General features: G+C 37.3%; 1 long non-coding RNA gene across 2 annotated transcripts in view; it reads left to right on the forward strand.

Annotated features, from left to right (window-relative positions):
* The first annotated feature begins 13,422 nt into the window (after positions 1-13,422).
* The window catches only part of LOC117196965 (uncharacterized), a 35,076-nt gene continuing 23,087 nt past the window's right edge, over positions 13,423-25,411 (forward strand). Inside the window, exons 1-2 of one of the 2 annotated variants that reach the window (XR_004477413.2) lie at positions 13,423-14,336; positions 24,988-25,154. This is a non-coding gene — a long non-coding RNA (uncharacterized LOC117196965). The remainder of the gene's footprint in view (positions 14,337-24,987; positions 25,155-25,411) is intronic. The other variant, XR_004477414.2, reaches the window with a different exon arrangement.

The raw sequence follows: 25,411 nt of genomic DNA on the forward strand, positions 1-25,411 counted from the left end.
GTCAAAATTTGGAAAGATACTCTCATTAAAAAAAAAACAACAACAACTGTGAAGACAAAATATTCAGACTAGGTAACATGGATTTTTGGGGGGTTTTGTTTACTTTTAATAGTTTTCAACTTACAAAGCTTGTTCCGAATGCTTCTGCTGGTTATAGGGAAACATGTAAGAAGACACAAAAACTTCTCAAATTTAAAGCTCCCAAAATAACTTGAGATCTGAATGATTCTCATCATTTCCAACAATCTTCTTAATTCTAAAAATAATAATAATTGTCCCTGCTCATGAGGAGCAGGAGTTTACAGATTCACTAGAGAAGGTTATCTCGTGTCTGGAGAGATAATCCAGGACAGAAGGTAAGGCTATCAAAGGAGTACAATAGCTAATAAGTGACTAATGGAGTTCAGAGTTGGGAGCTGGGGGAAAGATCTGTAGGAGAGAAAAGGTAAGGATGAAATTAGCTGTGCTTTGAAGGAGAGATAGGACATTTAATTTCAAGTTCTAACCTTCTTCTATAACTGGTACACCTTGGAGTGTGAAGGCAATTTAGACAAGTTCTTGGCACTGATCCTTCTCCCTGTGTTTGTACAGAGCTATAATGAGTCACAATACCACCCAAGATAATTGGAAAACCACTTTGGCACCCAAATAACAAAATATAGCTCTTTGTGGTCAGAAACATTGGTAAGTGTCTTCTTCCAAATCTGTCTGGTAATACCCACAAGACAGATTACACAACACCACTATTAAATTTAGAGAACATTAACAAAGAAGGATGAAGGACTGATGAGTAAAGCCCTCTGATTCTATTTGTACAGCAAACTAATCAAAGTCAGATGTAGTTAAGTCTCAATTCACATATAATTTCACAGGCAGAAAATAATGGTGTCTTTCTATAATACCAAGAAAGATATCTTTTCAGCAACTTTCCCATTATGTGCCAACCACGCTTATTATATTAAAAAAAATCAAGAGTTTATATAAAAATATTTTTGCACAAAAAAATCTCATAAACAAGCACTTATCTCTTTCCATTTTCCATCTCTCCCTCTCTTTTACAGTTTGATTCCTTCCTACCAATTCATTGCCATCCCCTCACTCTTCCCTTCCTATGGACACATACCACAAATGAGCACAGTCATCAAGGAGGGTTATTTATTTTTAAACCTAAAATATTTGGTTCCCAGACATCTAATCACCAAAAAATACAAAACTATTTGTTATTAATTACTGCATCTTAGGTGTGATTAAACTATGTACACATTCAGATATATAATCAAGTCGTGAATATATATTCATTAATCAATGTGGCAAATACTAATTACATGTCTAACATATGCCAGACACTAAGAATACAGAGATTAAATATACAACCCTGCCGTTATTGTGCCCAGAGTCTAATAGTTGAGACAAGGAGATAAAGAACCGTTATAATAGAGTATAATATGCAATAAAATAGGGAGAGTATTTCCCAGTGTGTTGTGTCGGCACACAGAAGGATCACTCAACCCAGACTGAGTTAGTAAAATCTCTAAGGGAGATAATCTTTGAGCTACATCTTAAAAAGGTAAGTAGAAGGAAGCCAGATGATGAAACCAACAGGAAAGGAGTGTCTTAGAGAATACAGCACATAAGAAAAAATGTTTCTATTGAACTGCAAATGGTTTTATAAGGTTGGCAAGTATGTTGCATTTGTAGAGCTTCTATAGTAAACCTAAATTCACATTTTTAGTTTATCAGATTCCCAACTTGTCAGTCATGACATGTCTCTTCCCTTCCTACAAGTGTTTTTAAATGAATATGGAATTAGAATTAATTTAGTTTGTCTGTTGGATTAAATTTGCACACATACCCTCTCTGCAGGTCCTGGCCTTGCTGCATGGTGACAGTCAGGGAGCTCTCCCCCAGGAGGCCTTCTACAGCAGAGCCTGCCTGTGCTCACCAACACGACTTCTCTCCTCTTCTTCCTAAGCACACAGCTAAATCGCCTTTCCTGGCCTCATTCCTGATAGGCTGGCATCAAGTCTGAGAAACCAAGTCTGAGAAAACAGAATGTGGACAAAATGTATTCTGTTTCCAAATCTGGCCTATAAAAATCTTCCACGCTCACGGCTCTGTTCTCACTCTTCCCATTCTACAGTAATCTGAGATATTGAAGGTAGCAGTACCATGAGATGGAAGGAACCTGTATTCCAGAACAGCTGCTCGTACCAGGGTCCCTTCACCAACCTATACTAGATTGTGACATGAACACAAAATAAACCTGAACTGTGTTAAGCCACTGAGATTTAGGATTGTGTCAATAGAGCAGTTAACCTGAGCTCAAAGTGTTTGTTCCATTCTCTAACCCTATATTCTCCAGTGTATGTATTTTTGACTTGGTTTTTTATCATTATACTGGACATGATTAGTGTGTATCAGTATACTAAGCAACATGACTAATTTTTACAACCTTCTTGGTAGAAGCCTGCCACACCTACAGTTCTCTACTGACTGATCTGAACTGAACTTTTGTCCTGCTGTACATGTACCCTAAACAAGAAAATCTCTTACTTTTAGGGCCTTTCAGAAAGAAAAAAATCTCCAAAGATGAGATTTATTATTTATTCAGACTGCCAGAGACTTCTTCTTGGATATTGTTTATTATTTTCCTTAGTCATTGGGTATTTTTTCATCTTTCTTCTACTTTTTATTTCTCTATGATAATCTTTTTTTTTTGGAATTTTTGAATTTTATTTCATCTATTTTTTATACAGCAAGTTCTTAATAGTTATTTATTTTCTACATATTAGTGTATACATGTGAATCCAATCTCCCACTTCATCACAACATCCCCCCCACGCCACTTTCTCACCTTGGTGTCCATACGTTTGTTCTCTACATCTGTGTCTCAAATTATACCCTGCAAAACGGATCATCTGTACCGTTTTTCTAAGTTCCACATATATGTGTTAATATACGATATTTCTTTTTCTCTTTCTGACTTATTTCATTCTGTGTGACAGTCCCTAGATCCATCCATGTCTCTACAAATGACCCAATTTCATTCCTTTTTATGGCTGAGTAATATTCCATCGTATACATGTACCACATCTTCTTTATCCATTCGTCTGTCAATGGGCATTTAGATTGCTTCCATGACCTGGCTATTGTAAACAGTGCTGCAATGAACATTGGGGTATATGTGTTTTTTCATATATGGTTTTCTCCAGGTATATGCCCAGTAGCGGGATAGCTGGATTATATGGTAATTCTATTTTTAGATTTTTAAGGAACCTCCATACTGTTCTCCATAGTGGCTGTATCAATTTACATTCCCACCAACAGTGCAAGAGGGTTCCCTTTTCTCCACACCCTCTCCAGCATCTGTTGTTTGTAGATTTTCTGATGATGCCAATTCTAACTGGTGTGAGGTAATATCTTATTGTGGCTTAGATTTGCATTTCTCTAATAACTAGTGATGTTGAGCAGCTTGTCATGTGTTTCTTGGTCATCTGTATGTCTTCTTTGGAGAAATGTCTATTTAGGTCTTCTGCCAATTTTTGGATTGGGTTGTTTGTTTTTTTAGTACTGAGCTGCATGAGCTGTTTATATATTTTGGAGATTAATCCTTTGTCTGTTGATTCATTTGCAAAAATTTTCTCCCATTGTGAGGGTTGTCTTTTCATCTTGCTTGTGGTTTCCTTTGCTGTGCAAAAGCTTTTAAGGTACATTAGGTCCTATTGGTTTATTTTTGTTTTTATTTCCATTACTCTAGGAGGTGGATCAAAAAAGATCTTGCTGTGATTTATGTCAAAGAGTGTTCTTCCTATGTTTTCCTCTAAGAGTTTTATAGTGGCTGGGCTTACATTTAGGCTTTTTATCCATTTGGAGTTTATTTTTGTGTATGGTGAAAGGGAATGTTCTAATTACATTCTTTTACATGTAGTGGTCCAGATTTCATAGCACCACTTATTGAAGAGACTGTCTTTTATCCATTGTATATCCTTGCATCCTTTGTCATACCTTAGTTGACCATAGGTGCGTGGGTTTATCTCTGGGTTTTCTATCCTGTTCCATTAATCTATATTTCTGTTTTGGTGCCAGTAGCATAATGTCTTGGTCACTGCAGCTTTGTAGTATAGTCTGAAGTCAGGGAGTCTGATTCCTCCAGCTCCGTCTTTCTCCCTCAAGACTGCTTTGGCTATTTGGAGTCTTCTGTATCTCCATACAAATTTTAGGATGTTTGTTCTAGCTTTGTAAAAAATGCCATTGGTAACATGATAGGGATTGCATTGTATCTGTAGAATGCTTTGGGTAGTATAGTTATTTTCACAATATTGATTCCTCCAATCCAAGAATTAAGTATGTCTCTCCATCTGCTTGTGTCATCATTAATTTCTTACAACAGTGTCTTATAGTTTCCTGCAGACAGACCTTTTGTCTCCCTACGTCGGTTTATTCTTAGGTAGTTTATTCTTTTTGTTGCAATGGTAAATGGGAGTGTTTCCTTAATTTATCTTTCAGATTTTTCATCATTAGTGTATAGGAATGCAAGAGATTTCTGTGCATTAATTTTGTATCCTGCAACTTTACCAAATTCATTGATTAACTCTAGTAGTTTTCTGGTGGCATCTTTAAGATTCTCTATGTATAGTATCATGTCATCTGCAAACAGTGACAGTTTTACTTCTTCTTTTCCAATCTGGATTCGGTTTATTCCTTTTTCTTCTCTGATTGCCGTGGCTAGGACTTCCAAAGCTATGTTGAATAATAGTGGTGAGAGTGGAGATCCTTGTCTTGTTGCTGATCTTAGAGGAAATGCTTTCAATTTTTCGTCATTGAGAATAATGTTTGCTGTAGGTCTGTCATATATATGGCCTTTATTATGTTGAAGTAGGTTCTCTCTATGCCCACTTTCTGGAGAGTTTTTATCATAAATGGGTGTTGAATTTTGTGAAAACCTTTTTCTGCATCTATTGAGATGATCATATGGTTTTTCTTCTTCAATTTGTTAATATGGTGTATCACATTGACTGATTTGCATATATTGAAGAACTGTAGCATCTCTGGGATAAAACCCACTTGATAATGGTGTATGATCCTTTTAATGTGTTGTTGGTTTCTGTTTGCTAGTATTTTGTTGAGGATTTTTGCATCTATACTCATCAGTGATATTGATCTGTATTTTTCTTTTATTGTAGCATCTTTGTCTGGTTTTGGTATCAGGGTGATGATGGTCTCATAGAATGAGTTTGGGAGTGTTTCTTCCTCTGCAATTTTTTGGAAGCAGTTGAGAAAGATGGGTGTTACCTCTTCTCTAAATGTTCGACAGATTTCACATGTGAAGCCATCTGGTCCTGGACTTTTGTTTGTTGGAAGATTTTTAATCACAGCTTCAATTTCTTACTTCTGATTGGTCTTTTCATATTTTCTATTTCTTCCTGGATCAGTCTTGGAAGGCTATACCTTTCTAAGAATTTGTCCATTTCTTCCTGGTTGTCCATTTTATTGCCATAGAATTGCTAGTAGTCTCTTAGGAAGCTTGGTATTTCTGTGGTGTCTGTTGTAACTTCTCCTTTTCCATTTCTAATTCTATCTATTTGAGTCCTCTCCCTCTTTTTCTTGATGAGTCTGGCTAATGGTTTATCAATTTTGTTTATCTTCTCATCCGCCAGAGGGCAGACATCAGAAGCAAGAACTACAATCCTGCAACCTGTGGAACAAACACCACATTCACAGAAAGAGAGACAAGATGAAAAGGTAGAGGGCTATGTACCAGATGAAGGAACAAGATAAAACCCCAGAAAAACAGCTAAATGAAGTGGGGGTAGGCAAACTTCCAGAAAAAGAATTCAGAATAATGATAGGGAAAATCCAGGAAAATCCAGGAACTCAGAAAAAGAATGGAGGCAAAGGTCGAGAAGATGCAAGAAATGTTTATCAAAGACCAAGAAGAATTAAAGAACAAACAAACAGATATGAACAACACAATAACTGAAATGAAAAATAAATGAGAAGGAATCAATAGCAGAATAACTGAGGCACAGTAATAGATAAGTGACCTGGAAGACAGAATGGTGGAATTCACTGCTGCAGAACAGAATAAAGAAAAAAGAATGAAAATAAGTGAAGACTGCCTCAGAGACCTCTGGGACAACATTAAACGTAACAATCTTCATAATATAGGGGTCCAAAAAGGAGAAGAGAGAGAGAAAGGACCCGAGAAAATATCTGAAGAGTTTATAGTCAAAAACGTCCCTGACATGGGAAAGGAAACAGCCACCCAAGTCCAAGAAGTGCAGAGAGTCCCATACAGGATAAACCCAAGGAGAAACATGCCAAGACACATAGTAATCAAATTAGCAAAAATTAAAGACAAAAAACAATTATTGAGAGCAGCAAGGGAAAAATGACAAATAACATACAAGAGAACTCCCATAAGGTTAACAGCTGATTTCTCAGCAGAAACTCTACAAGCCAGAAGGGAGTGGCATGACATACTTAAAGTGATGGAAGGGAAGAACCGACAACCAAGATTACTCTATCTGGAAAGGATCTCATTCAGATTCAATGGAGAAATCAAAAGCTTTACAGACAAGCAAAAGCTAAGAGAATTCAGCACCACCGCCCCAGCTCTACAACAAATGCTAAACAACCTTCTCTAAGTGGAAAACACAAGAGAAGAAAAGGACCTACAAAAACACACCCAAAACAATTAAGAAAATAGTAATAGGAACATACATATTGATAATTACCTTAAACGTGAATGGATTAAATGCTCCGACCAAAAGACACAGGCTCGCTGAATAGATACAAAAACAAGACCCATATGCACACTGTCTACAAGAGACCCACTTCAGACCTAAGGACACATAGAGACTGAAAGTGAGGGGATGGAAAAAGATTTCCATGCAAATGGAAATCAAAAGAAAGCTGGAGTGGCAATACTCATATCAGATAAAACAGACTTTAAATAAAGAATGTTACAAGAGACAAGGAAGGACACTACATAATGATAAAAGGATCCATCCAAGAAAAAGATATAACAACTATAAATATATATGCACCAAAGACAGGAGCACCTCAATACATAAGGCAACTGCTAACAGCTCTAAAAGAGAAAATCGACAGTAACACAAAAAGAGTGGTGGACTTTGACAACTCACATACAGCAATGGACAGATCATCCAAATAGAAAATTAATAAGGAAAAACAAGGTTTAAATGACACAATAGACCAGATAGATTTAATTGATATTTGTAGGACACTCCATCCAAGAAAAGCAGATTACACTTTCTCCTCAAGTGCGCATGGGACATTCTCCAGGACAGATCACATTTTGGGTTACAAATCAAGCCTCTGTAAATTTAAGAAAATTGAAATCATATCAAGCATCTTTTCTGACCACAATGTTATGAGATTAGAAATCAATTTCAGGGAAAAAAGGTAAAAGTTACAAACACATGGAGACTAAACAATACATTAATAAATAACGAAGAGATCACTGAAGAAATCAAAGAGGAAATAAAAAAATACCTACAGACAAATGACAATGAAAACACGACAATTCAAAACCTATGCTATGCAACAAAAGTAGTTCTCAGAAGGAAGTTTATAGCTATACAAGCCTACCTCAAGAAACAAGAAAAATCTCAAATAAACAATCTAACATTACACCTAAAGGAACTAGAGAAAGAAGAACAAACAAAACCCAAAGTTAGCAGAAGGAAAGAAATCATAAAGATCAGAGCAGAGATAAATGAAAAAGAAACAAAGAAAACAATAGCAAAGATCAATAAACTAAAAGCTGGTTCTTTGAGAAGATAAACAAAATTGATAGACCATTAGTCAGACTCATCAAGAAAAAGAGGGAGAGGACTCAACTCAATAAAATTAGAAATGAAAAAGGAGAAATCACAACTGATATTGCAGAAATACAAGGATTATAAGAGATTACTACAAACAACTCTATGCTAATAAAATGGACAACCTCGAAGAAATGGATAAATTCTTAGAAAGGTATAGCTGTCCAAGAAAAACCAGGAAAAAATAGAAAATATGAACAGACCAATCACAAGTAATGAAATTGAAACTGTGATTAAAAATCTTCCAACAAACAGAAGTTCAGGACCAGATGGCTTCACAGGTGAATTCTATCTAACATTTAGAGAAGAGCTAAAACCCATCCTTCTCAAACTCTTCCAAAAATTGCAGAGGAAGAAAAACTCTCAAACTCATTCTATGAGGCCACCATCACCCTGATACCAAAACCAAAGATACTACAAAAAAAGAAAATTACAGACCAACATCACTGATAAATACTTATGTGAAAATCCTCAACAAAATACTAGCAAACAGAATCCAACAACACATTAAAAGAATCATACACCATTATCAAGTGGGTTTTATCCCAGAGATGCTACAGTTCTTCAATATATGCAAATCAATCTATGTGATGCACCATATTAACAAATTGAAGAAGAAAAAACATATGATCATCTCAGTAGATGCAGAAAAAGGTTTTCACAAAATTCAACACCGATTTATGATAAAAAACTCTCCAGAAAGTGGGCATAGAGGGAACCTACCTCAGCTTAATAAAGGCCATACACCTCAAACACAAACATCATTCTCAATGTTGAAAAACTTAAAGCATTTCTTCTAAAATCAGGAACAAGACAAGGATGTCCATTCTCACCACTATTATTCAACATAGTTTTGGAAATTCTAGCCACGGCAATCAGAGAAGAAAAAATAAAATAAAATGAATCCAAATTGGAAAAGAAGAAGTAAAACTGTCACTGTTTGCAGACAACATGATACTATAATAGAGAATCCTAAAGATGCCACTAGAAAACTACTAGAGGTAATCAATGAATTTGGTAAAGTTGCAAGATACAAAATTAATGCACAGAAATCTCTTGCAATCCTATACGCTAATGATGAAAAATCTGAAAGATAAATTAAGGAAACACTCCCATGTACCATTGCAACATAAAGAGTAAAATATCTAGGAATAAACCTACCTAGGGATACAAAAGACCTGTATGTAGAAAATTATAAGACACTGCTGAAAGAAATTAAAGATGATACCAACAGATGGAGAGATATACCATGTTCTTGGATTGGAAGAATCAATATTGTGAAAATGACTGTACTACCCAAAGCAATCTACAGATGCAATGCTATCCCTATCAAATGACCAATGGCACTTTTTATGGAAGTAGAATAAAAAAATCTTAAAATTTGTATGGAGACACAAAAGACCCCGAATAGCCAAAGCAGTCTTGAGGGAAAAAAACAGAGCTGGAGGAATCAGACTCCCTGACTTCAGAGTATACTACAAATCTACAGTAATCAAGACAATATGGTACTGGCACAAAAACAGAAATACAGATCAATGGAACAAGACAGAAAGCCCAGAGATAAACCCATGCACCTATGGTCAACTAATCTATGACAAAGGAGACAAGGATATACAATGGAGAAAAGACAGTCTCTTCAATAAATTGTGCTGGGAAAACTGGACAGCTACATGTAAAAGAATGAAATTAGAACACTCCCTAACAGCAGACACAAAAATAAACTCAAAATGGATTCAAGACCTAAATGTAAGATCAGACACTGTAAAACTCTTAGAGGTAAATATAGGAAGAACACTCTGACATAAATCACAGCAAGATCTTTTTTGATCCACCTCCTAGAGTAATGGAAATTAAAACAAAAATAAACAAATGGGACCTAATGAAACTTAAAAGCTTTTGCAAAGCAAAAGAAACTACAAACAAGACGAAAAGATAACCTTCAGAATGGGAGAAAATATTTGCTAATGAATCAATGGACAAAGGATTAATCTCCAAAATACATAAACAGCTCTTGCAGCTCAATATTAAAAAAACAAACAACCTAATCAAAAAATGGGCAGAAGACCTAAATAGACATTTCTCCAAAGAAGACATACAGATGGCCAAGAAGCACATGAAAAGTTGCTCAACATCACTAATTATTAGAGAAATGCAAATCAAAACTACAATGAGGTATCACCTCACACCAGTTAGAATGGGCATTACCAGAAAATCTACAAACATCAAATGCTGGAGAGAGTGTGGCGAAAAGGAACCCTCTTGCACTGTTGGTGGGAATGTACATTAATATAGCCACTTTGGAGAACAGTATGGAGGTTCCTTAAAAAACTAAAAATAGTGGCTTCCCTGGTGGTGCAGTGGTTGAGAGTCCACCTGCCGATGCAGGGGACACGGGTTCATGCCCCGGTCTGGGAAGATCCCACATGCTGCGGAGCGGCTTGGCCCGTGAGCCATGGCCGCTGAGCCTGCGCGTCTGGAGCCTGTGCTCCGCAATGGGAGAGGCCACAACAGTGAGAGGCCCGCGTACCGCAAAAAAAAAAACAAAAAAACTAAAAATAAAATTACCATATGACCCAGCAATTCCACTACTGGCCATATACCCTGAGAAAAGCACAATTCAAAAAGACACAGGCACCCCAATGTTAACTGCTGCGCTTTTACAATAGCCAGGTCATGGAAGCAACCTAAATGCCCGTCGACAGACAAATGTATAAAGAAGATCTGGTACATATATACAATGGAATATTACTCAGCCATAAAAATGAACAAAATTCGGTCATTTGTAGAGATGTGGATGAATCTAGAGACTGTCATACAGAGTGAAGTAAGTCAGAAAGAGAAAAACAAATATCGTATTGTAACGCATATATGTGGAACCTAGACAAATGGTACAGGTGAACCCGTTTGCAGGGCCGAAATAGAGATACAGATGTATAGAGCAAATGATTGGGACACCAAGGGGGTAAAGCAGCAGGGGGTGGGGTTGGGGGTGTGCTGAATTGGATGATTGGGTGACACGTATACACTGATGTGTATATAATGGATGACTAATAAGAACCTGCTGTATAAAAAAATAAATAAAATTCAAAAAAAGTAACTAAACAGGGAGATCTGATGAACTTCAGAATTGGCAAACACATCCACGTGCTGGGAGTGTGGCACACCCAACTCTATGAGGACAGAAGCTCCTGTGGTTGGGACTCTTCCAGATCTCACCCTATGTACCTCTTCATCAGATGTTCATTTGTATCATTTATAATAAACCAGTAAGCCTAAGTAGAGTGAAAAAAAATGAATAAATAAAAAACTAATAGTGACCAGATCTATAGAGTTTAGAAAATGCAGCCTTCTCAAAGCTCCATTTACAAGTTAGAACATTGGCTCCATGACTGGAAAAGCATTAAAAGTCCTTGTAGTCTCTCATAGGTGGTGCTGTATATAGATTTGAAAACAAGAGTTTTCTCACTACCTTGCTGCTGTTGTTTAGTTAGTTTCTCAACAGTCTCTGACCTATCCTCCCAATCAATCTTTTCTATGCTCTTGTTCCTTCCTCTTTGAACAAAGGAAGAAAAGATTAACGGCAAGTCCATTTTACTTTCTAGAAATTTGTTAAGACCTGCTAAATCTAATCACTATTCAAGTAGCCAATTATTACGAGAATGTGAATAAAAAAGAAATGGATTCTTTCATAATTCTGATTGTGCACTTAAAAAATTGCTGCTCTAAGGTTAACTAAACATTCTAGGCATAGTCAAAGAATATTCCATTGCAGTTTAACATGTCTCATAATACTATGGACTTTTAGAGCTGTGTAACTCTAGGAGGAGCTGAAGCTAAAGCCTTGGGGAAATTCTGAGCTTACTCTATTTTTAAAGTCCCTCATGTGCTAGTATTACCAACAGTTCAAAGAGAATACCATATGTACTATTCAAATATTTGTGAATCATTAAGTTTTGTATAAAGATGTCTATTAAGCAAAAAAAAAAAACTTTTTATCTTCTCAAAGATTAAGATTTTAGTTTTATTGATCTTTGCTATTGTTTTCTTTCTTTCTATTTATTTCTGCTCTGATCTTTATGATTTCTTTCCTTCTGCTAACTTTGGATTTTGTTTGTTCTTCTTTCTCTAGTTCCTTTAGGTGTAACATTAGATTATTTATTTGAGATTTTTCTTGTTTCTTGAGGTAGGCTTGTATAGCTCTAAACTTCCCTCTTAGAACTGCTTTTGCTGCATCGCATAGGTTTTGGATCATCGTGTTTTCACTGTCATTTGTCTCTAGGTATTTTTTTATTTCCTCTTTGATTTCTTCAGTGATCTCTTGGTTATTTAGTAATGTAGTGTTTAGCCTCCATGTGTTTGTGTTTTTTACGTTTTTTTCCCTATAATTGATTTCTAATCTCATAGCATTGTGGTCAAAAAAGATGCTTGATATGATTTCAATTTTCTTAAATTTATTGAGGCTTGATTTGTGACCCAAGATGTGACGTATCCTGGAGAATGTTCTGTGCGCACTTGAGAAGAAAGTGTAATCTGCTATTTTTGGAAGGAATGTCCTATAAATATCAATTAAATCTATCTGGTCTATTGTGTCATTTAAAGCTTCTGTTTCCTTATTAATTTTCTTTTTGGATGATCTGTCCATTGGTGTAAGTGAGGTGTTAAAGTCCCCCACTATTATTGTGTTACTGTTGAGTTCCTCTTTTAGAGCTGTTAGCAGTTGCCTTATGTATTGAGGTGCTCCTATGTTGGGTGCATATATATTTATAATTGTTATATCATCTTCTTGGATTGATCCCTTTATCACTTTGTAGTATCCTTCCTTGTCTCTTGTAACATTCTTTATTTAAAGTCTATTTTATCTGATATGAGTATTGCCACTCCAGCTTTCTTTTGATTTCCATTTGCATGGAATATCTTTTTCCATCCCCTCACTTTCAGTCTCTATGTGTCCCTAGGTCTGAAGTGGGTGTCTTGTAGACAGCATATATATGGGTCCTGTTTTTGTACTCATTCAGCGAGCCTGTGTCTTTTGGTCGGAGCATTTAATCCATTCGCGCTTAAGGTAATTATCAATATGTGTGTTCCTATTACTATTTTCTTAATTGTTTTGGCTTTGTTTTTATAGGTCCTTTTCTTCTCTTGTGTTTCCCACTTAGAGAAGTTCCTTTAGCATTTGTTATAGAGCAGGTTTGGTGGTGCTGAATTCTCTTAGCTTTTGCTTATCTGTAAAGCTTTTGATTTCTCCATTGAATCTGAATGAGATCCTTTCCAGATAGAGTAATCTTGGTTGTCGGTTCTTCCCTTTCATCACTTTAAGTATGTCATGCCACTCCCTTCTGGCTTGTAGAGTTTCTGCTGAGAAATCAGCTGTTAACCTTATGGGAGTTCCCTTGTGTGTTATTTGTCATTTTTCCCTTGTTGCTTTCAATAATTTTTCTTTGTCTTTAATTTTTGTCAGTTTGATTACTATGTGTCTCAGTGTGTTTCTCCTTGGGTTTATCCTGTATGGGACTCTCTGCACTTCTTGGACTTGGGTGGCTGTTTCCTTTCCCATGTCAGGGACGTTTTTGACTATAATCTCTTCAAATATTTTCTTGAGTCCTTTCTCTCTCTCTCTTCTTTCTCTCTCTCTTCTCCTTCTCAGACCCTTATAATGCGAATGTTGTTGCATTTAATGTTGTCCCAGAGGTCTCTTAGGCTGTCTTCATTTCTTTTCATTCTTTTTTCTTTATTCTGTTCTGCAGCTATGCATTTCACCATTCTGTCTTCCAGGTCACTTATCTGTTCTTCTGCCTCAGTTATTCTGCTATTGATTCCTTCTAGTGTATTTTTCATTTCAGTTGTTGTATTGTTCATCTCTGTTTGTTTGTTCTTTAATTCTTCTAGGTCTTTGTTAAACATTTCTTGCATCTTCTTGATCTTTGCCTCCAATCTTTTTCTGAAGTCCTGGATCATCTTCACTATCATTATTCTGAATTTATTTTTCTGGAAGGTTGCCTATCTCCACTTCATTTTATTGTTTTTCTGGGGTTTTATCTTGTTCCTTCACCTGGTACATAGCCCTCTGCCTTTTCATTTTGTCTATCTTTCTGTGAATGTGTTTTTTTGTTCCACAGGCTGCAGGATTGTAGTTCTTCTTGCTTCTGCTGTCTGCCCTCTGGTGGATGAGGCTAAGAGGCTTCAGCAAGTTTCCTGATCAGAGGGACTGGTTGTGGGTAGAGCTGGCTGTTGCTCTGGTGAGCAGAGCTCAGTAAAACTTTAATCTGCTTGTGTGCTGATGGGTAGGGCTGGGTTCCCTCCCTGTTGGTTGTTTGGCCTGAGGAATCCCAGCACTGGAACCTACCCGGTCTCTTTGGTGGGGCTAATGGCAGACTCTTGGAGGGCTCACACCAAGGAGTACTTCCCAGAACTTCTGCTGCTAGTTTCCTTGTCCTCACGGTGAGACAGAGCCACCTCCCACCTCTGCAGGAGACCTTCCAACCCTAGCAGGTAGGTCTGGTTTAGTCTCCTATGGGGTCACTGCTTCTTCCCCTGGGTCCTGGTGCACACACTACTTTGTGTGTGCCATCCAAGAGTGGAGTCTCTGTTTCCCCTAGTCCTGTTGAAGTCCTGAAATCAAATCCTGCTAGCCTTCAAAGTCTGATTCTCTAGGAATTCCTCCTCCCGTTGCCAGACCCCCCAGGTTGGGAAGCCTGACGTGGGGCTCAGAACCTTCACTCCAGTGGGTGGACTTCTGTGGTGCAAGTGTTCTCCAGTTTGAGGGTCACCCACCCAGCAGTTACGGGATTTGATTTTATTGTAATTGTGCCCCTCCTACCATCTCATTGTGGCTTCTCCTTTGTCTTTGGATGTGGGGTATCTTTTTTGTGAGTTCCAGTGTCTTCCTGTCAATGATTGTTCAGCAGTTAGTTGTGATTCAGGTGCTCTTGCAAGAGGGAGTGAGAGCACATCCTTCTACTCCACCATCTTGAACCAGGGCTCTATGATAATCTTATATTGTGGTTTCCTTCTATCAGAAAGCAACTTTTCATTGGGCATTTAGCATAACAACCAGTCACAATTTATCAGTCTATGGTTTGAAATAGGTTAGTCATTTTTAATTAAAAAAATCATCTTAAGTTTTTATATTCAACTTGTTTTTATAAGAATATAATTAATAATAAAAGTACCAAAGCTCGTTGTAAATGATGAAACAAATACATTTTAAAAATAAATAAATCATCTCTTTCCTACTCTCCTTAATTCTACCCAGGCAACAACCAACTTGAATTTATTGCTTTTTACCTTGAAAATTAACTTTATTAGGTTTTTTATTACAAAAGTCTTGCCAAAACAATGCAACAATATATAAAGATATTAATCTTCCTTTTATCCTTCTTCCAATCTTACCTCCTGGGATTAACCATGTTACCAGTGTAGTGTATATCCTCCCAAACTTCTCCATGCTCAAACAGTAGAATACAAACATATACATATATATATATATATATATATCATGGTCCATATTTTCATCTATAATTTACTTTTCTTACTTAACTCTGGATCCTGGATATCTCTCAAGGACAATAGCTATAGATCTAATTCATTCATTTAAATAGTGATCTGATATTCCAGAGTATGAATGAAACAAATGTTTTTAGTCATTCCCCTATCAATATTCACCTTTTTTTCCCTCTCTCTCTCTCTCTCTCTCTCTGTGTGTGTGTGTGTGTGTGTGTGTGTGTGTGTGTGTGTGTGTGTGTGTAGCAGGGAGTGTAGGGAAAAGGGTCACCACTACAAACAACACTGCCATAAACTTACTATATGTAGGAAATATACTCAAAATATTCAATGGCCAGCACGGCAAAGAAACTGAATAATCAGAACTGATATCCAATCAATCTGCTGCTACACCATGCCCATACATAATTCGATTATCAGCTCTAATTTTGCTTTCTTTCTTTTATATTGCCACTTGTATTTCTAGAGCATAAGTTTTCCCATAGATTATTGTCTAGGTTCCAGTTGTCTACTGTTGCATAATAAATCACCCCAAAACTTAGTTGCTTAACACTACAGCAATTATCTTACTGCCTCTCACTGTGTTCTGGAATTCAGGAAGGGTTGAGCTGGCAAAGCCTGACTCATGATTACTCATGCAGTTGTAGGTAGATGGTGAATGGTGCCAGAACGACAAGGGGCCAGAAATGCTGAAGCCTGGTCAGCCTCTTCTCCCTCTTCATGTAGTCTCAGAGCCTCTCCATGTGGTCTCTAGCATGGAGTAGTTTAGGCTTACTCACAGCATGATGGTCTTAAAACAGTTGGGTGTTTTATGTGGGCAGCTGAAGGCTTCAAGAGAAAGTATCTTAGCAAACAAAGAAAAAGATGCATGGCCCTCTATGACCAAGACATGAAAGTCACACAGCCTCTGCCATATTCTGTTCAATATAGGTGAGTCATAAGCCAGCCTAGTTCAAAGGGAAACGCCATGTCTTCATGAGGGAGTGGCAAGGTTCTAAAAAGACTATTTTGGAGTAGAAAATATTTCACAGCCATCTCTGGAAAATAAAATGTGCCACAGTTTGCCTTCTGGCCACAACTTATATCCCTCCCACTTGCAAAATATGCTCACTCTCTCCAAAAACTCTTCAAAAGTTTCATCCCATTATGTGTCAGGCTCAAAATCTAAGATCTTACCATCTAAATTAAACCCAGGTCCAAATGAGGTTACTTGTGTGTGGCTCTTCAGATACAGATGGCTGAGTATTCTTCTTCTTTACCTGAAGACCTATGACCTAAAAAGACAAGCTACCTGCACCACATTCGCCCAACATAAAAAGGTGGGACAGTAATATGATAACCACTATACATGGCTCATTCAAAAAGGAAAAAATGAGAAGCACACAGCAGGCACTGGTGTACCCAACTTGGAAAAGCTTTACAGGCACTCTGTTGCCAGTTTACTGATTAAGGCCCAGTACTCTTCCCTGAGACTAATTTTCCGGAGCTCTGGGCTGTATCCTCTGGGGTCTTAGTTCTGCCCTCTGAGTTATCTTTTTGGTTTTCTTCTCATAAAATGTAGTCTATATTTTTAGCTAAGTTGAGTAGTTTTCCTAGCCTGTATAAGTTCTTGCCTATAGAAGATCAAGGAGTCCAAAGCTCTCTTCACTTTGTACTGCTTCTACCATTTCAGTTCAAGCTGAAGCTAATACAATTCTTTTAAAATTTTGTGAAGTTTTTGTATGCCAATTTATAATCTAGTGTATTATATGAAAATCATATCCAAAATCTCTTTAAGATAATTCCTCTCCACCTTGGGTTCCCTGTGAAGTTCCTGTAAAACACCCTTAAAATTCTTGAAAGCCCTGTTTTTGAATAGGGAGGATCTGTGAGGCAGTTCCTTAGGTCCTTAGAAAGCTTTTGTCTGTTTAAAAGGGTCTATGGGGGTTTCCCTGGTGGCGCAGTGGTTGAGAGTCCGCCTGCCGATGCAGGGGACACGGGTTCGTGACCCGGTCCGGGAAGATCCCATATGCTGCAGAGCAGCTGGGCCCGTGAGCCATGGCCACTGAGCCTGCGCGTCCGGAGCCTGTGCTCCACAACGGGAGAGGCCACAGCAGTGAGAGGCCCGCGTATTGCCAAAAAAAAAAGGGTCTATGAAGCACCTTTATCATAGTAGTGGCCCCAGATGCTCACTTAGAGCCTTTATACTTAAACTTAAGTTACAAATCTAATAATCATGGCTGTCCAATTTGCCAGATTCCTGAAGATCTAATCGGAAAAGTAGAAGAGGTAAGTAAGAGTGGCACAGCTACAGTCAGGCAAAGTGACAGTAATGAGATATTACAGATGAAGTCAGACACAGATGAGGATGCAGAGAAGGAGATAAAGAGGAAAAAGAAAAACTCAAACTGTGCAGTAATCTGAGTTATTTAATTTTGTTGTAAATAATACTATACTCCTCGGTAGTAATGAGATCAGGAAAGCTTCAAGAGATCACAGAGACGTTAGCTGACAATCATTCTGGCACTGTGGTTTAGAGCACAGTTCTGGAGCTAGACCCTGGGTTTTAATCCCAGCTCCAATACTGCCCTGATGGTACAATCTTAGGTAAATTATTTTATGACTGTGCCTCAATTTTTTCATATTTGAAATGGGCATGATACTCAGACCTATCTTGTGGGGTGATTGTTAGGGTTAAGTGATATAATACATATAAAATGCTTAAAAAGTGTCTGGGACACAGTAAGTATTCAATAAATGTTAACCATTGTTACCATTATTATAATTTTGTTTAGTTGGCTTTAGAAGATAAAATATTTAGAAAGAATTTCATCACAAGTGGGTAAAATATACATCATCTGGTGCTGAAAGAACTATGCTCCAGTTATCTGAAAAAAATCTCCTTATGTGGAATTTCTCATCCTAGTGAAGCCAGACTGATTATACATGAGTATTCCAATTTCACAGATAAGAGAACAAACAGCTGAAATGAGGAGCTAAACATCCCTCACAAGGTCAATCCTGAGCTCCAGAACTCCTACTCAGTAGTTCAGGGAAGGATTTTACTGTTTCATTTTGTTGTCCCCCCACCGCCGCCTCCACCCCGGCACCATTCTTTCTTGAACGGTGTCTTTGAGTACTGCTTACCAATCTGGTCTTCCTAGTGCCGTTTTCTTACATACCAGGGACAGGCAAAATTTCCCTAAATTTGTGATTCAAGATGTTCTAACATTTCTTCCAGTTACATTTGGAGGATATTAAAATCAAAGAGCATCCCTTACAATCCAAAGATCAGAACAACTTTCCAAATAATCATTTGGAGGAGCTTCTTGAATTTTGAAGGATCATAAAACTCTTTAACGATCTACCAAAACTATTGATCTTTTCTCCATTAAAAAAATGCATAAGTACATTTGAGTATAATTTCGGGGCATTCATGTGGGTTTCCCCTAAACTACTGATATATCAGTTAGAGCATCCATGAACAACAGTTTCAGAACCTTTGATTTAAAGGCATTAGTAAGGTATGACTTCCTAGAGGAGCAGAGTATATTTTTTCTGATAGGGTTATTTGTCTTCTTTATAAAAATCATAAGCAGAAACAATTGCTAATACAACATATTGAAATTATCTCCTCCAGAGCTGAGCCAGAATCCTTTTAATTTGTGTCTATTTTTCCCTAATCTATCTGTTTCTATAACTATTCTTGAATTGTCAAGGCATTCTTAAATTTGACCCTCATGTAATTGCAGAATCTGTCTTCCAGGATTATTTCCCAAAATTTAGTTTCTGTTTGGGATTTTGTTTTAAGCCAACAATTCAAATATTCAAAATATAATATTCTGAAGAAATATTCTCAAATTATTTCAGTCCTGCTGTTAGCTTTTCCTTCTCCGCAATGTTCCTAAGGAATGAAATGCCCTTGGCTTAAATCTAATTCTTCTTTTTTGTCTGCTTAGTAGTCTATGGTTGTTTACCATATAGCAGAAAAGGAAATGCAAGATGTCTTATAAATTGTTAGATTTTGATTTATTCTTTAAAAAAAATGTCAGTTATACATTTGCACATAAATTGAATTTATATTCCCCGTCCTTCAGTTTTCAGAATTTGCCAAGAAATATCTTCAAATTATTTATTTAATATATTCTATTTTATTTATTTGTTTTACTTTCTATTTAAAAATTGAAGAAATGCCCTAGGAGATGGAAATGGAGAAAAATATTATCTAAGGAGGGCACATAAGAGTTAGAGCTGGGCTTCCCTGGTGGCGCAGTGGTTGAGAGTCCGCCTGCCGATGCAGGGGACACAGGTTCGTGCCCCAGTCCGGGAAGATCCCACATGCCGCGGAGCGGCTGGGCCCCGTGAGCCATGGCCGCTGAGCCTGCGCGTCCGGAGCCTGTGCTCCGCAACGGGAGAGGCCACAACAGTGAGAGGCCCGCGTAACGCAAAAAAAAAAAAAAAAAAAAAGTTAGAGCTAAAAGAGATATTACAGGTTGTCAGTCAAACACCCTCATTTTAAGGATAAGGAAACTGCACCTAAGGACTTTCAACACCTTACTTAAGGTAAAGACCTGGTGGGGAAATGGTGATGGACCGAATTGGTGCAAAGAAGGATGCAGTGAAATGCTTGGTTTACAGTTCTTTTGCAAAAATGAATACAAAATAAGTTTTTCACATCTAAACGTTTAGAGTGGCAAAGAGTTACTTCCTAAATTCAATGTCTCAAAATCCACTTAGTTATTCTACCTTTGGGAGAGGGTGGGGAAAATGTGATTAAAATTTCCCCACCTATACAAGCATTATTGCGTTCTTTATTAGCATCTCTAAGTCTCTTACTATGTTAGTACTGCAACCTTAAAATAGAAATAAGTACAGTCACTCACTGGGGAAAACCAAAAAGCTTTTTTTTCTCTGTGTAGTCTACAAAAATTCAGTTTTACCAAGTGATCTGCAAACAGAGATAGAGATGGGAGTTTTGCAGTCCAGTAGGACAAAAATTTCTCCTGATTTAAGCCTTAACCCTTATTTTTTACCTCCTCTCTTTTCAATCATCCCGTGAATTCCTGAAGAAGTCAATGAAATGTTTCCTTCTTGCCTAAGCTTGTATCAACTGCTGCTTTGATAATGATGCAGCATGCTAAGTAATGAGTATGACTTGGCAAAAGTTGTTTTAGTAGGAAGTTGTTTTATTGGAACATAAAGTTGTTTTACTAGAAAGTTGTTTTTGTCCAGCACAATAAACTACCCCAGTGTCTAGAACAGCTAGGTCCCTAACACTTTAAATTACTACAAACATCCAGACCTCCCATCCCATGCCTTTAATATACAGCCATATAGAAATATATTTATTTTCTTGAAAGTAGACATAGAGTAGTAAATTTTTATCAGAATTGTTTTTATTTTTTTCCATTATTTGAAGATTTATTTTATTTTTTTAACATCTTTATTGTAGTATAATTGTACAATGTTGTGTTACTTTCTGCTGTATGACAAAGTGAATCAGCTATATGTATACATATATCCCCATATCCCCTCCCTCTTGCATCTCCCTCTCACCTTCCCTATCCCACCCCTCTAGGTGGTCACAAAGCACTGAGCTGATCTCCCTGTGCTATGCGGCTGCTTCCCACTAGCTATCTATTTTACATTTGGTAGTGTATATATGTCAATGCTACTCTCTCACTTCATCCCAGCTTACCTTCCCCCTCCCTGTGTCCTCAAGTCCATTCTCTATGTCTGCATCTTTATTCCTGTCCTGCCCCTAGGTTCATTAGAACCTTTTTTTTTTTTTTTTTTTTAGATTCCATATATATGTGTTAGCATACGGTATTTTGGTTTTCTTCTTCTGACTTACTTCACTCTGTATGACAGACTCTAGGTCCATCCACCTCACTACAAATAACTCAATTTTGTTTCTTTTTATGGCTGAGTAATATTCCATTGTATACATGTGGCACATCTTTATCCATTCATCTGTTGATGGACACTTAGGTTGCTTCTATGTCCTGGTTATTGTAAATAGTGCTGCAGTGAACATTGGGGTGTATGTATCTTTTTGAATTATGGTTTTCTCAGGGTTTATGCCCAGTAGTGGGATTGCTGGGTCATATGGTAGTTCTATTTTTTAGTTTTTTAAGGAACCTCCATACTGTTCTCCATAGTGGCAGTATCAATTCACATTCCCACCAACAGTGCAAGAGGGTTCCCTTTTCTCCACACCCTCTCTAGCATTTATTGTTTGTAGATTTTTTGATGATGGCCATTCTGACCGGTGTGAGGTGATACTTCATTCAGAATTGTTTTTAATTCAAATTGTGCACGTTGCAGGTTAAACAGCTTAGATGCAAATAGGGCTAGCGTTAGACTTTACACTGTGGTGTTAAGTGTTATTCAGCAGTTTCTCACCCAGGAAGATAGGAATGGTGCTGCTTCTGTTCTAATGTTGACAACCTCTAAGTGTCATTATTGCTTTCTCCTAGAGTATCTATGGTTTTACCTTTCCTACAGCACCAAGGACAAATGAATAGCCTTCTCTAATGACAGCAGCTTGTTAACACTGAGTTGCTGTGAACTTGAAGGTCCACTATCCAAAGGTTGCACTCCTATTATAGCCTACCATCAGCCTCCAAAAAAAATCCATAATATTGATAATAACTTTAATGCATATCATCTATCTCCCTATAATAATTTCCAAGAAACCCTGCTAAGATACTTCATAATTAGCACATTTATCACCTTTTCTTAGGACACACACAAAAAAAAACCCATGTAGTATTTGCCTCCATCCATATATGATAATCTTAGATAAGGCCATTTAACACCTGGTTGATGGTGGAGGCTGAAATATACTGCCTGGCATCAGGTTGTAATGAAAAACCATTACAAGTTATCAGGCATATGATTAACTGGAGAACAGCTATCCGACCTTAGGTAAATGACAGGGAGCCTTCAATTGCACAGCAACAAATTAGGGTTAGCAAGGCAGGGACCAGAAATGAGGAATATTGAGGCTCAATGGCAGCCTCCCTTGGCTTGGAACTTAGCCAGATGAAAAATCAATCCTCCAAGGATCATTTGTCACATGCCAGGAGTGCAAATTACCGACTCTTATCAACAGCAAAAGAGGACATTTTTGAAGGTCAGCCATCATGGCAGCTCTAAAAATCTCAGACTACAGAAGGGTTGCACATGAAGCATGGCTCTCCCTGAGGCTGCAGAGTGTTTTCAGCTTTTTTTTTTTTTTTTTTTTAACTTTGGTGGGAAACTGGTCATTTGAATGTCTTCAGCAAGATATGTGCCCTACCTCAGGACAAAGAAGATATTTACTTATTTTCCAACTGGTAATGTGGTTGTTTTAAGAAAATGATTCAATAACTTAAAAAAAAAAAAAGGGAGAATAAGAATAAGAATTTGGTTCAAGAAAGTCTTTCCATGTCATAATTTATACATAAATACAATGAATGAATGGACTAAGGCATCAGTTTGTTGGATCTCTAAATCCCAACCATTGGTCATGGATGGTCCAGAAGATAGCTGTGCAAACCTCAGGCAATAAATACTGTGCGACTAGGAACAAGCCTAGATTCATTCAAGGAGGAGGCACAATACTTGCCTTGCCTTTCTGAGCGCTGTTGGCATTGCATCTGAATGCCTGTTGCTGCCCCCTGGTGGCCCAGAGATTCCCACACCAAAGCCCCTTTTCTTCCCCCAATAAACACTCACCTGACCCTTGTCCCCAAGGCCTTGCTTTCTTCTTTACAAAGTTACAAGAGAAGATTTTTAAGTTTTAAAAATAATTTTTATATGACACTCCTTTTCAGGCCAAAAAAACAATTACAACAAATGTTTACAGAACAGAATGTGATCATTTTAAGTAACAAAATCATATTTACAGACTATATTCATATTTCATTTCATTTCATTTTGGGAGTATGTATGTGTATAAGTGTGTGTATATGTGTGTGTGTGTGTGTGTGTGTGTGTGTGTGTGTATATATCTATATATATATATAAAATATCATAATAGGAGCTGTTATTTGTTGAGCACTTACTAGGTGCTAGGTGTACCTTCTGCATCATTTAATCGCGAGGATTCCATAAGGTTATTTTACAGATGAAGATACAGGCTAAAGGACATGCTTCTGGTTCTGGAGCCCTACAAACAAGAATATATGGGGTACAGAAAGATGAAAGAAGGAAGAGAATGCAAAGAAATAAGAGGAGTGCAAGAATGAAGGATGATTTTCTCTACAAGATCTAGACAACCTTCTTAAATAGAAATTTTCTTTATCTACTTAACTTCCAGAGAGGTCAAGTTCAAGGTCACACAATAAGTGCAAAACCCAGCGTTGAATCCAGATTTGCCTAAATGCAAAGCTTCTCAATTGTTACAATGGTGATTATAATGGAATTTGGCCAGAGGACTCAAGAACCTCCAAATCCTGTCCTCAATAAGCCACCTCCTCTCCCATGGGATCCCTTAGGGAATATTATACATAGACAAAAATGGCTGTCAAAAGAACTACTGAACGCAAACTGAAGTTTACTAGTTTCCTAAGCAAGTCTAGATGACAGGGAGGATTTTTGTGCTTAGGCTGAAGGTAACCTAAGTTTAGACACAAAAGACTACAGAATATCCTAGATCCTAAGGAAAAGGGAAATGTGAGGTGCAGGAAGAGCAAAGATGGAAAAGATGGCAAAGAAATAAGAGTTGCTACAGGAAAAAGAGCAATTCTCTACAACGTGGATGCAAGATCTAAACAACTTTTAAAATAGTTTCTTTGCCTACTTCTGCCTCTTCTTTTTTCCTTCATTTGGCACCTCTGTTCTTGGGTCCTCAAGGTTCCTATCTACTGTTTCTAAGACCTTGATTATACATCTGATTCAAATTTTAATCCCCACACTTCCTCCCATCTGAGGGTCGATGCTCCAAAATTACCTAACTCCTTCCCACTCTCTAATTAGAACCTAAGACTTTGGTTTTGCATCCTGATTGAGAGAGGCTGTGCAGTGTGGTGATTGAGAGTGTGTCCTCTGAGCTGAAGTCAAAGCTCTGTAACTTACTAGACATCTAAATTTGGACAAAGTCTCAAACATCTCTGGGCCTCAGGTTCAATACCTGTGGGGATGATAATTATAGCATCAATCTCATTTATTTATTACAAGGATTAAATGAGTTCATATGTAAAATGGATTTACAACAGTAGTTGGCACAAAGCAAATCTATATAAGTATTTGATATAATTTACTTCTAAGGAGGTTAAAACAAATATCTTCTTTAACAGTCCAAGAGTCATCTAAATTTATGTTCAAAGAGGATACATAATAACTCCAATTAATGTTATTATATATATATAATAACATAATAACATTATATACATAATAACATAACTCCAATTAATCATAAGTAGTAACAAATTTTAGTTGCTGTAATAAATGAAGCAGAAAAAGTCAGGTCCTGTGTAGGGGAAATATTCCTTGTGTAAGTGATGGTGGAAGGGGGGATATGGAAGCAGACACTTTAAAGATGAAAGATAACATATGATAGGCAATGTAAGATAAATGCTTAATCTGTGAAATGCAGAAACACCTCTAAATATTTTTTTTCATTTTTCAGACAATATTTATTTTCTACTTCTTATTTTTTCTAAAAATTCCTTAGTATTTTTTCCCAACAGCTTCCAAGGAAACTGAGGACTATGTTGCCAGTTGCAGCAGGATGGAGAATCTGTGGAGGCTTTTTACACCCTCTATCTTGTAAAAGTGGAGCCCAAGAGAAGAGAGGTCAAGGGATTTACACTACTCAGCTACTTCAGTTTTTGTTCAGTGGTAAGTAAAGCAATTCTAATACCAACAAAGGAAACCAAAATGATGGTTTCTGTAAATAATGACCACTCACGAGAGAACGGGAAGAGAGGGGTCATACACAGAGAGAAGGGCAACCAGGAGCGAATGTCTAGAGCAGGGATCATACAGCCAGCCTGAAATGACATTTTATAGCAATGCAGTGAAGAATACTCAGTAAGTTAACAATAACCTAAATAAAATAACAAGCTTCAACAATGAACATAACTTGCCACATTTCA

This window comes from Orcinus orca, chromosome 1 (genome assembly GCF_937001465.1).
Source record: "Orcinus orca chromosome 1, mOrcOrc1.1, whole genome shotgun sequence".
Lineage (NCBI taxonomy): Eukaryota > Metazoa > Chordata > Mammalia > Artiodactyla > Delphinidae > Orcinus > Orcinus orca.